We start from the raw sequence: 13872 nt of genomic DNA on the forward strand, positions 1-13872 counted from the left end.
CAAGTTCATGAGCATAGCTTCAAACTTTTATGTGTGCAATATACATAGTAACTTCCTTCTGCAAAATATATTATGAAAAACCTAAAATAATAATGATAATATAATAATAATAATAGTAATAATAATAAAGAATCACTTAACTACGGAGAAAGATGACAAACACTACCTCAGCAAGATGATCAGATCGATACCAAGACTGATAAATCATGTTGATAGTATCTATCCTTTATATGATATAACGAAAATGGCAGTATATCTCTGTATATAATCCACAAAAACAGTTCAGTCATGAGATAAACAACAGACATGTCCCAACTGAGGGAAATTTTACAAAATACTCTACTTCTCAAAGTGTTCCAGTTCAAAAACAAAAAGGAAAGGCTGAAAGACTGTCACAATCCAGAGGAGCCTAAGAAAACAGGAGGACAAATGGAATGTGATAGGAGGGATGGTAACTTAGCAAAAACTAAGGAAATCTGAATAAAGTATGGTCTTTGGTTAATCCAACTATTTTAATATTGATTCATTAGTTCATATTTGTACTGTACTAATGTAAGATATCAATAATTGGAGAAATAGAGTGCAAGTGCATGCGTATGCTCTGTACTATCATCTCAATTTCCCTATAAATCTTTGTTTTTTTCCTAATAAATAAGATTTATTTTGAAAATGGACTTAAATGAATCAGGATCCAAGTGTGAAGACATTTTAAGAATCGTTGAATTAACTTTTGCCTTATTTTAAAGAGTTCCTTCGGTGGGAACAAAGAAATAATTTTATATCAGAAGGAAAGAACAACACTTATGAACACGTATAATGCCTCCTCAACCTGAAAAGCAGGAAAGGATAATAAAAGCAAAAATCAGAAAAAAAATACTTCTATTATAATAGACACCATATTGCAAGTGCATTTAAAATTAGCAATGCATAACATTTATTTCCTGGACATTTGTTTTCCAAAGAGTTCACAGTTTTTCAGTGTCAGTTGAATTAGGGGAAGAATCTCCGGGAAGAATCCTTCACATAATAATAGGACCATTGTAATAATGTTTCTCAGTTCTTTCCAAATCCATAAAGATGCATTCCCTGATGAGTGACTGAGCTGTTTAGAAAGAGATGAGAAAGCATCATCCCTCTGAACTATTTGTGTCAGAATATTTTAAGCATAGTACTACGGATAGTAAATTATCCTTATTACCAGGAAATACATCTCAGATTGGAATCTGAGCAATTAGATGGGCAGAGAAAAAAAACTTAGACTCACTCCTCATCTTTTAAAGATAAAGGAGAGCTTTTTTATGTACAAAGTCAGTTGTTAAGATAGCCTTAGGGAATAAGAGTCTGCAGCATGGAATCCTCCTGCACAGCTGAGACGCCCACGCCCCAGGTCTTCCTGATCCCAAATCCCGGGGCCTGTCCCCCAACACATGCTGCCAAGCTGAGGTCATTTGCAATTGCTCTCTTAGGAGCTCCAGGGAAGGGGAAAGAGCTAGATAGGATGGGACTGGACACAAGGAGGTCGAGAAAATGAAGGCCTTTCTACTTTAAGTTCAGTGTTCGAACAAGTCCAGCCATCCCAGGCCCCTGTGAAGAAGACCTGAAATTTACATTACTTCAGTTACAGGAAAAAAACAAAGGTTTACAGCTTAATGGCCTAGAAAGCCCCACAATAAAATGAAACTGAGCCCATGTCAAGGGCTGGAAGCGCCTATTAGAATGAGAGCAGAGCCCAATACTCTTGAAGGCCCCATATCAAAATGTAAACATAACTTGAGGAATTGCTCCAGCCCTTCTGGAGGACCCCAAGACAAGCCCTTAAAACTAAGCTAAAACCCACCTCGGGGTCCACGTCCCTGCTCCGCTTTGTTGGGTGTACTTGGACGCAAGCTGGAGTTTGGAAATCAACCCTTGTGTGTTTGCATTGGTGTCAGCCCCTTAGTGGTTTCTCAGATTCACAAACTTGGGCACAACACCCCCATGTCCCCTCCTACCTTGGCTGAACCCCTCTCCCCTCCCACCTAGGGTAACACTCAGTCTCCTCCCTGCCTACAACAGCTGGGCACAGGCCGTCACACAGGTCCCATGAGCACGGTGGGGACTCCCGCCGTCCCTGGCCTCCCAGAGGAAGGAAGGAGGTTTTGGCAGTAGACACTCCCATGGTGGCCTCAGGGATCCATGCCCAGGACAGACAGGTTGGGGTCTGTGTCCCTGATGCCAGCTCCTCCTCCCCGGTTTTCCCACAGGAAATGAAGGAGGAGACCCTAGTCTCCTCTAGGGACATCACGCTGGGGGACCTGGACATCAACAGGATGTTCAGCAGTCACGTCATGTTTTGGGACTACTAGGGGGTAGGGTGAGGCTGAGGGGCCCGGGGAATCGGGACCCGGGAGGACCGGGGGCTTCTGGGTAGTGAACACAGGGCTTCAGAGCCTGGGGAAGAACAGCAGCCAACAACACACCGCTCCATGGTAGATTGTTGGGGATGAACACCGTGCCCCCACCCTCGGGGTCTCAGGGATGAGGAGGCCACTAGGACGGGACCTCCAGGGATTGCCATGTAAGCTGAACCCCAAAGGGGTGAGGGACGGCCCCCTGAAAAGCAGGGGGCTGAGGTGAGGGCCGTGGGGCCAGTAAGGGGACCTGGGGGCAGGGTGCATGGCCGTGACTGGAGGACACACATCGATCTGATGAGGGTCGGACGGGTCAGGGTGATACCCACCCTCAGGACTTTATATATTTCTAAATTCTATGCATTCAACTTGAGACAATTTGCAATTTGTAAACATACATAGTATGATGACCCCCAGATAATGCCCCTGGTCCAGCCAGGGCCCTGCACTCACCACAGGTGTTCCCAGGGGCAGGTGTCACAGCATACCCCAGACTGGGGTCGCCTTTATCTGTAGACGTCTCCATGTGCATCTTAGAGAAAGGGGATGCCCTGTGTCCGCAGGCCCCCCACACCATCCTCCCATTCCCCAGACCCACACCATCCCCTAACATCATCATCCCCCATGGCATAGCCCCTACACCATCCCCCTCACACACTCACAGCCTCACACAATCCCCACCCACACTATACCCCAACACCATCCCCGCTACACCATCCCCCACAACCCACCACCATCATACCCTTGCCCCCACAACACCGACCCCCACACCATCGTCCCTGAGCAAGGACCCAGTGCACCTGCACCCTGTGGGACATGCTCAGACTCCCCGGGGTTCTCTAGATACCCTGCTCACATCAGAAGCCCGGGTGTCCCATTGAGTACCCAGTGGTTGCAGGGAGGAGGGAAGGCAGGGAGTCCCGGACAGTGTGTGTGCAGGAGAGTGGTGCAGAAGACACACTGTGCCCTGCCTCCAACCACTGTCCCTCCGGGAGTGCGGCACAACCTGCACAGGACACCAGCAGATAACCCATAGGGACCTGGACTGACTTGGGCCCAGCCTTGTGGGGGCTGTGTTGATTTGAGCCCCCACCAATCCCAACTCAAAGACTAATGGAATCAGGCCCGCATGGCCCTGGCCAACCCTGGATTCTGGCCCCGGGCTGAGCGAGCCCTCTCAAAGTGGATGTGGCCTCCTGGGCCCTGGGCGTGCCCCACCGATACAGGTCGCTTATCTAGGGCAGCCCTGGGGATCCCGGGACACATCAGTGTGGGGAGAGGAGGGGTAAGCCGGTGGGCCACACCTGAACCCACACCATGAGGCAGGCTCCTCCAGGTGCTGGGGCCCCAGAGGGTCCGAGGCAGGGGTCCAGCTGCCCTGCGGGGACCCAGCACAGAAGCCCATGACCAGCAGGTCCAGGTCAGCTCTGCTGTCCTCAGAACTGTCACTCAGGCTGAAACCTCAGGACACACGCCACCACCCAGAGTCCACACATGCTCCCAGATGGGGGACTCCAGCACCCGCCCACCCACCCCATGTGATTCTTGCCCCCACATAAAGGACAGAAAGGTCTCCTTCCCCAGGGGAAGACACGCACCTTCGGTTCTGAGCCCATTTGCTGTACAAAGTCAGTAAAGTGTTGTGGTGCGAAAATACACAGCCAGCCCATTTCTGTGTCTCCCAGAACTCTGTGCACAGGGGGTGAAGAGACCCCCAGAGAGGAGGAGGGGACACCACCTAGGCCCCAACCAGCCCCTGCAGGGGCGCCACCAGGCAAACACAGCTGACGTCCCCACATGCCTTCCCGGGGCGGCCGGACCCACTGCCAGACATGGGAATGTGGCCGAGCCGGAACTTCCAGCTCAGCTGACCCTCCAGCTGAAAGTCACTGCACGAGTGAGTGCCAGTGTGGCCAGGAGAGCACAGCTAGCTGCCCAGTACCAACACCAGAAATGATATTCTGTCAACCATTTTGGGGTTTTGGGTGACCCAGCAAGAGGATCCGATAGCTGCACGGGATAGCTGCATGTGATAGACACACACGCACCTCAAAACCAACAAAAGTCGGAATCCCCCCAATGTTGTCAAACAGCAGCCAGATGGTTACATACACTACGCTGTGGTCCCCAATAGGATACATGGAAAACGCTATAAGCCATTACTGCAGAGGTGCTGGAGGCACCGAGATGTGCCTGCTGTGATCCAACAAGGAGTGCAGAGGGGCAGGAAGCATCCTCCGGAGAGGGGGCCCACCTAGGAAAGGACACTAGGTCCCTGTGAAGGCTACAGAGGGTGAAATCTGTCCTCCTCTCTTTCAGCTTCTGGTTTTCCTCCTAAATGCCATTTTCCTCAATCATATTAGAAAGAATTTATTTTATGTTTTTAAATTTCTTTTTATTGGAGTCCAATTTGTATGAATTCTTTCTTCAGCAAGGGTGTCATTCAGGAGAGAAGGAGAGATAAAGATTTTCCTAGACAGGCAACATATAAAGGAGTTCATGACCACTTAACCAGTCCAGTAAGGAATTTTAAGAGGGACTCTTCTAGTGGGGGAAAAAAAAGAGACGAAAAGCAACAAAGACTAGAAAGGACCAGAGAACGTCACCAGAAACACCAACTCTTCTGGTAACAGAAATGCACAAAGTTCATATCTTTGAATAATCACTCTGACTGCTGATAGACTAAATGCTTCAATCAAAAGATATAGGGTATCAGAATGGCTTAAAAAGCAGGATCCAGGATGCCTGGGTGGCTCAGGGGTTGACCCTCTGCCTTTGACTCAGGGTGTGATCCTGGAGTCTTGGATCGAGTCCCATATTGGGCTCCTGGTGGGGAGCCTGTTTCTCTCTCTGCCTAATTTTCTGCCTCCCTCTCTCTCTCTCTCTGTCACTATCATAAATAAAATTATTATTAAAAAAACAACATCCATCTGTACGCTGCGTATATATAGACACCAACAGATTGAAAGTCAGGGGATGGAAAATCACTATGACGCTAATGGATATCAAAAGAAAGCTGGAGGACTCATACTTATATCAGACAAATGAGATTTGAAACCAAAACCTGGGGGACATCTGGTGGCTCAGAGGTTGAGCATCTGTCTTTGGCTCATGGTGTGATTCTGAGATCCCAGGATCGAGTCCCACATCAGCCTCCCTATGGGGAGCCTGCCCCTCACTCTGCTATGTTCCTTCCTCTGCTTCTCTGTGTAATTCTCATGAATAAATAAATAAATATTTTAAATTTCAAAAAAGAAAGAACAAGTACTGTAAGAAGAGATGAAGAAGGGCATTATTTCATAATTAAAAAGACTCTCTATCATGATCAAACAACTAAATATTTATGCTGCCAACATGGGAGTACCTAAATATAGAAACCACTGTTGGTGGGAATGTGAACTGATGCAGCCACTCTGGAAAACTTTGTGGAGGTTCCTCAATGAGATAAAAATAGACCTTCAAGACAACCCAGAAATTGCACTGTTGGGGAGTTACCCCAAAGATTCAGATGCAATGAAACGCCGGGACACCTGCACCCCGATGCTTATATTAGGAATGTCCACAATAGCCAAACTGTGGAAGGAGCCTCGGTGTCCATCCAAAGTTGAATGAATAAAGAAGATGTGGTTTATGTATACAATGGAATATTACTCAGCCATTAGAAGTGGACTGCTCCCTAGTTACTGTGTGGGCTGGATACAGGTTTCCAGAGCTGGCCGCTGCCACTGGCGTTGTTCCTCCTGGGACCTCACGAGGTAAACTAACCGCACTGAGCCCTGCACCAAGCAGGGGACAGAGCAGCTCCCCCAAATGCTAACACCTGAAAATCAGCACAACAGGCCCCTCCGCCAGAAGAACAGCTAGACGGACAAGTTCCAGGGGAAGTCAAGGGACTTAAAATACACAGAAACATAAGATACTCCCCCATGTTTTTTTTTTTTAATTTCTGATTACTTCCCCCACCCTTTTCCCCATTTTCTTTCTTTTCTTTCTTTTTTTATTCTCTTTTATCCTTCTTTCTTCCTTTATTCTTTTTCCTTTTTCTCTTTTCCTTCTTTCTCTCCTCTCTTTTTCTCCTTTTCCCAATTCAATTTCTTTTTGGCCACTAGGCACTCAGGAAAATGCTAGAAGGAAAACCTCACCTCAAAAGAAAGAATCAGAAACAGTCCTCTCTCACACAGAGTTACAAAATCTGGATTACAACTGAATGTCAGAAAGCCAATTCAGAAGCACTATTATACAGCTAATGGTGGCTCTAGAAAAAAGCATAAAGGACTCAAGAGACTTCAGGACTGCAGAATTTAGATCCAATCAGGCTGAAATTAAAAATCAATTGAATGCAATGCAATCCAAACTAGAAGTCCTAATGACGAGGGATAACGAGGTGGAAGAACAAGTGAGTGACATAGAACACAAGTTGATGGCAAAGAGGGAAACTGAGGAAAAAAGAGACAGACAATTAAAGGACCAGGAAGAGAGATTAAGGGAAATAAACGACAGCCTGAGGAAGAAACACCTATGTGAAATTGGGGTTCCCAAGGGTGCCGAAATGGACAGAGGGCCAGAATATGTATTTGAACAAATCATAGCTGAAAACATTCCTACTCTGAGAAGGGAAACAGGCATTCAGATCCAGAAAATAGAGAGATACCCCCATGAAATCAATAAAAACCGTCCAACACCTCGACATTTAATCGTGAAGCTTGCAAATTCCAAAGATAAAAGGAAGATCCTTAAAGCAGCAAGAGACAAGAAAATCCTGACCTTTATGGGGAGGAGCATTAGGGTAACAGAAGACGTCTCCACAGCGACCTGGCAGCCCAGAAAGGGCTGGCAGGATATATTCAGGTTCCTCCATGAGAAGAACATGCAACCAAGAATACTTTATCCAGCAAGGCTCTCATTCAAAATGGAAGGAGAGATAAAGAGCTTCCAAGACATGCAGGAACTGAATGAATATGTGACCTCCAAACTAGCTCTGCAAGAAATTTTAAGGGGGACTCTTAAAATTCCCTTTTAAGAAGAAGTTCAGCGGAACAATCCACAAAAACAAGGACTGAATAGATATCATGATGACACTAAACTCATATCTGTTGATAGTAACTCTGAACGTGAACAGGCTTAATGACCCCATCAAAATGCGCAGGGTTTCAGACTGGATAAAAAAGCAGGACCCATCTATAGCTGTCTACAAGAGACTCATATTAGACAGAAGGACACCTACAACCTGAAAATGAAACGTTGGAGAACAATTTACCATTGAAAAGGTCCTCAAAAGAAAGCAGGGGTAGCCATCCTTATATCAGATAAACTAAAATTTACCCTGAAGACTGTAGTGAGAGATGAAGAGGGACACTAAATCATACGTAAGGGATCTATCCCACAAGAGGACTTAACAATCCTCAATATATGCCCCGAATGTGGGAGCTCCCAAATATTTAAAGCAATTAATAACCAATAAGTTATCTAATAATAACTTAGATAATAATACACTTATACTTGGTGACTTCAATCTAGCTCTTTCTACCCTAGATAGGTCTCTAAGCACAACATCTCCAAAGAAACAAGAGCTTTAATTGATACACTGGACCAGATGGATTTCACAGAAATCTACAGAACTTTACATCCAAACTCAACTGAATACACATTCTTCTCAAGCGTACATGGAACTTTCTTCAGAATAGACCACATACTGGGTCACAAATAGGGTCTGAACCAATACCAAGGGATGGGGATCGTCCCCTGCATATTCTCAGACCATAATGCCTTGAAATTAGAACTAAATCACAACAAGAAGTTTGGAAGGACCTCAAACACGTGGAGGTGAATGATCAACCTGCTAAAAGATGAAAGGGTCAACCAGGAAATTGAGGAAGAATTAAAAAGATACATGGAAACTAATGAGAATGAACATACCACCGTTCAAATTCTTTGGGATGCAGCAAAAGCAGTCCTAAGGGGGAAATATATCACAATACAAGAATCCATTCAGAAACGGGAAACTACTCAAATACAAAAGCTTTACACATAAAGGGGCTAGAGAAAAAAAAAAGCTGATAGATCCTACACCCAACAAAAGAATAGAGTTAATTAAAATTCGAGCAGAACTCAAGGGAATCGAGACCAGAAGAACTGTGGAACAGATCAACAGAATGAGGAAATGGTTCTTTGAATGTATTAATAAGATAGGTAAACCAGTAGCCAACCTTATTAAAAAGAAGAGAGAGAAGACTCAAATTAATAAAATCATGAATGAGAAAGGAGAGATCACTACCAACACCAAGGAAATACAAACGATTTTAACAACATATTATGAACAGCCATACACCAATAAATTACGCAATGTAGAAGAAATGGACGCATTCCTGGAAAGCCAGAAACTACCAAAACTGGAACAGGAAGAAATAGAAAACCTAAACAGGCCAATAACCAGGGAGGAAATTGAAGCAGTCATCAAAAACCTCCCACGACACAAAAATCCGGAGCCAGATGGCTTCCCAGGGGAATTCTATCAAACGTTTAAAGAAGAAAACATACCTATCCTACTAAAGCTGTTTGGAAAGATAGAAAGAGATGGAGTACTTCCAAATTCGTTCTATGAAGCCAGCATCACCTTAATTCCAAAACCAGACAAAGACCCCACCAAAAAGGAGAATTACAGACCAATAGCCCTGATGAACATGGATGCAAAAATTCTCAACAAGATACTAGCCAATAGGATCCCACAATACATTAAGAAAATTATTCACCATGACCAAGTAGGACTTATCCCTGGGACACAAGGCTGGTTCAACACTCATAAAAAAATCACTGTGATTCATCCTATCAGCAAGAGAAAAACCAAGAACCATATGATCCTCTCATTAGATGCAGAGAAAGCATTTGACAAAATAGAGCATCCATTCCTGGTCAAAACACTTCAGAGCGTAGGGATAGAGGGAACATTCCTCGACATCTTAAAAGCCATCTAGGAAAAGCCCACAGCAAATATCATTCTCAATGGGGAAGCACTGGGAGCCTTACCCCTAAGATCAGGAACAAGACAAGGATGTCCACTCTGACCACTGCTATTCAAAGTAGTACTGGAAGTCCTGCCTCAGCAATCAGACAACAGAAAGAAATAAAGTCATTCAAATGGACAAAGAAGTCAAACTCTCCCTCTTCGCCAATGACATGATACTCTACCTAGAAAAACCAAAACCCCCCACCCCAGGATAGCTAGAACGCATACAGCAATTTGGTAGCGTTGTAGGATACAAAATCAATGCCCGGAAATCAATGGCATTTCTATACACTAACAATGAGACTGAAGAAAGAGAAATTAGGGAGTCAGTCTCATTTACAATTGCACCCAAAATCATAAGATACCTAGGAATAAACCTAACCAAGGAGGTAAAGGATCTATACCCTAAAAACTATAGAAAACTTCTGAAAGAAATTGAGGAAGACACAGAGAGATGGAAAATATTCCATGCTCATGGATTGGCAGAATTAACATTGTGAAAATATCAATTTTACCAAGGCAATGTTCACCTTTAATGCAAACCCTATCAAAATACCATGGACTTTCTTCAGACACTTAGAACTAATTATTTTAAGATTTGTGTGGAATCAGGATCCCTGGGTCATGCAGCGGTTTGGCAACTGCCTTTGGCCCAGGGCACGATCATGTAAATCCAGGATTGAATCCCATGTCAGGCTCCTGGTGCATGGAGCCTGCTTCTCCCTCTGACTGTGTCTCTGCCTCTCTCTCTCTCTCTCTGTTTGTGACTATCATAATAAAAAAAGACTTGTGTGGAATCAGAAAAGACCCTGAATAGCGAGGCGAATTTTAAAAAAGACAACCATATCTAGGGGCATCACAATGCCAGATTTCAGGGTGTACTACAAAGCTGTGGTTCAAGACAGTGTGGTATTGGCACAAAAACAGACAAGTGGATCAATGGAACAGAAGAGAGAACCCAGAAGTGGACCCTGAACTTTATGGTCAACTAATATTCGATAAAGTTGGAAAGACTATCGATTGGAAGAAAGACAGTCTCTTCAATAAATGGTGCTGGGGAAATGGACATACACATGCAGAAGAAAGAAGGAAACTACACCACTCTCTTTCACCATACACAAAAATAATCTCAAAATGAATGAAAGATCTAAATGTGAGACAAGAGTCCATCAAAATCCGAGAGGAGGACACAGGCTATATCTTTTTTTGAACTTGGCCACAGTAACCTCTTGGAGATACATCCACGAAGGCAAAATAAACAAAAGCAAAAATGAACTATTGTGATTTCATCAAGATAAGAAGCTTTTGCACAGCAAAGGATACAGTCAACAAAACTAAAGGACAACCTACAGAATGGGAGAAGATATTTGCAAATGACGTATCAGATAAAGGGTTAGTTTCAAAGATCGATAAAGAACTTCTTAAAATCAACAACAAAGAGACAAAGAATCCAATCATGAAATGGGCAAAAGACATGAAGAGAAATCTCACAGAGGACAACATTGCCATGGCCAACATAAACATAAAATAATGCTCTGCATCACTTGCTATCATGGAAATACAAATCAAAACCACAATGATAGTCACTCTCTCTGTGACTATCATAAAAAAAATTTTTAAAAAGAAGTTAAAAATAGAGCTACCCTACGATTCTAAAATTGCACAGCTAGGTATTTACCCTGAGGATACAAGAGTAGTTTAGTAGATTCGAAGGGGAACACGCAGCCCAGTGTTGGTAGCAGCATTATCAACAACAGCGAAACTGTGTATACAGCCCAGATGTCCATCGACGATGAATGGGCAGAGACAATGTGGTAAATATACACACTGCAACATCACTGGGTCATCAGAAGGGATGAAATGAAGCCATTTACAATGACGTGGAAGAAGTAGAAAGGACTTACACTAAATGAACTCAGAAGTCAGAGTAAGATAGGTACCAAATACCATACAATTGCATTCACATGTGAATTTTAAGAAACCAAACTGGCAAAGGGGCAAATGGGGGGATGAGAGATGCAAACCAAGATACACACTGTTAACCACACAAAATAATCTAATAAATACCAGAGGAAGGTGGGGCGGATGGGGAATCAGGGGATGGGGATAGTGGAGGTCACCTCGGACCAGTACCAGGCGTTGTATTCAAGGGTTGAATCACTATGTTGTAAACCTGAAACTATATCATACTGTGTTTACAAAGAGGAATTCAAGTAAAACTTTAAAATAATAATTGGTAGTATAGAGGATACATGTGCGCACAAGAGATAAAATCAGAAAGGCAACTGAAAATCCAAACAAAACTCTGTAGAGCCACAAACCCCTCCTTAGCTGAGCTCAGGAGAAGCCTGCCATGCCTATTCTCACCCCAGCAGAAGCCTGGATTTTGATTCTCTGGGGAGGCCACTGACTTGGTGGAGTCAGGCTATCTTTGAAACCAAAACCTAAATAGAGTGCATAAAACTAAATCGCCCAAGATGCTAGGAGTCCCAGTGCAGGCACATGCCAAGACCCAAACTCTAACCATACACAGACATAACACTTACCCTACACTTAAGCCTAATGTTAACCTAACCCTTAAACAAGAACTATCACTAATCAAAAACCAAACACAAACCCCAAGACCGAAACACATTCACTGAACCTTCCTGCCAACCCTCACCCTAACTCCTAAACCTATTCTAAACCTTTAACCCTGACCCTAACCTTAAATCTAACCCTAACCTCTAACCATAACCTTAACTTAATGTACTCAAATCGTATTCCTAAACTTAACCTGTACCCTAACCCTAACCCTCTAATACTAATCCTATCTCATACCCAAAAGTGTACCCTAACCCGTACCCTAAAACTAATCCCTAACCCACTGCCTAGCTCTCTCTTAACCTTTTCCAAGCCGTACCCTGACCCTGACCTAACCCTAAACCTAACCCCTACCAAACACTAACCCTAATCCTATCCCTAACCCCTATCCTAAACCTAACCCTCGCCCTAACACTTAACCTAGCCGTAACTTTTACTCTAACCCCTAACCCTAACCCCTGACCCTAACTCACACCCTAAACCCTAACCGCAAACCTAGCCCAAACCTAACTCTCACCATAACCCAAACCCCAACTCCTAACCTCCTACCCTAATCCCAAAAGTCTAAACCCTATCCCTAACTCTAACTCCTGTCCCTCACACAAACCCCCATCCTAACTCCTAACCACTGACCCTTACCCTTATCCCTCACCCTAACCTCTAATCCGTAATCATAAGCATAATAATAACCCCTAACATCTAACCTAAGCCTAACCACCAAATGCCTCCCCTCCCCTGACCCTACCATTCATTCTACCCATTCACTTACCCTATGGTTCTGAGGAGTCCCTACTGATATGGACGTGGTCCGAATGGCACCTCCAGAGTCCTCCAGGATGTCCTGTGGAAGCCGGGGTCCTGTGAGTGCAGACGTGGCCCCACGTGTTCCAGAGACTTAGCGGGTCCTGAGTACGCCTGGTCACCTGTCATCGTGGGTATGCCTCACATCCTCTGGAAGCCTCACAGCAGGTTCTCAGGAGGCTCAGGGCTCCTGTCAGCCTGGACATGGCCCCATGTCCCCCAGAAAACTCACCGCAGGCCCTGAGGAGGCTGTGGGTTCCTGTCAGCCTAGATGCAGCCCCATGTCTCCCAAAGCCAAAGTGCAGGTCTTGAGGAGGACGGGGGTCCTCTCAGTCTTGACGTGGCCCCACATTTTCCTCAGCCTCACCATAAGACCTGAGGAGGTTGGGGGCTCCTGTCAGCATGGACGTGGCCCCAAATCATCCCAGTCCTTCACAGTGTATCCTGAGGAGGCCGGAGACTCCTGTCAGTGTGGATTCGGCATCCACATTTTACTTAGGCCTCACCACAGGCTCTGAAAAGGCTGGGGTCTTCTGTCCGCACGGACGCATCCCCATATTTCCCAACATCTACACCGTGGGTCCTGAGGACATCAGTGTCCGGTTGTGTGCACGTGGCCCCACGTCCTCCCGAAGCATCACCACAGGTTCTGAGGTGGCCGAGGCTCCTGTCACTGTGGATGCGGCCCCCAGCTTCCAGAAGCCTCAACTTATGTCCTGAGGGGCCCATTAGCTACTGCCAGAGTGAACGCGGCACCACATCTTTCAGAAGCCTCCCCGTGTGTCCTGAGGTGGCCCAGGGGCTCCTGTCAGTGTGGATGCGGACCCACATCTTACTGAAGCCTCCCCTTGGGTCCTGAGGCAGCCCAGGGGCTCGGGTCAGGGTGGATGTGGGCCCACATCTTCCTGAAGCCTCACCATGTGTCCTGAGGAGACCGGGGCTCCTGTCATCATGAACGCTGCCCAGTATCCCCCTGAAGACTCCCCGCAGATTCTGAGGAAGCTGTGGCTCATCAGCGTGGACGTGTCCCCACGTATTACTCAGGCCTCCCCAGCGCAGGCTTGCTCCTGTTAGTGCAGGCAGATGAGGCCTACT

This window comes from Canis aureus, chromosome 36 (assembly GCF_053574225.1).
Source record: "Canis aureus isolate CA01 chromosome 36, VMU_Caureus_v.1.0, whole genome shotgun sequence".
NCBI lineage: Eukaryota > Metazoa > Chordata > Mammalia > Carnivora > Canidae > Canis > Canis aureus.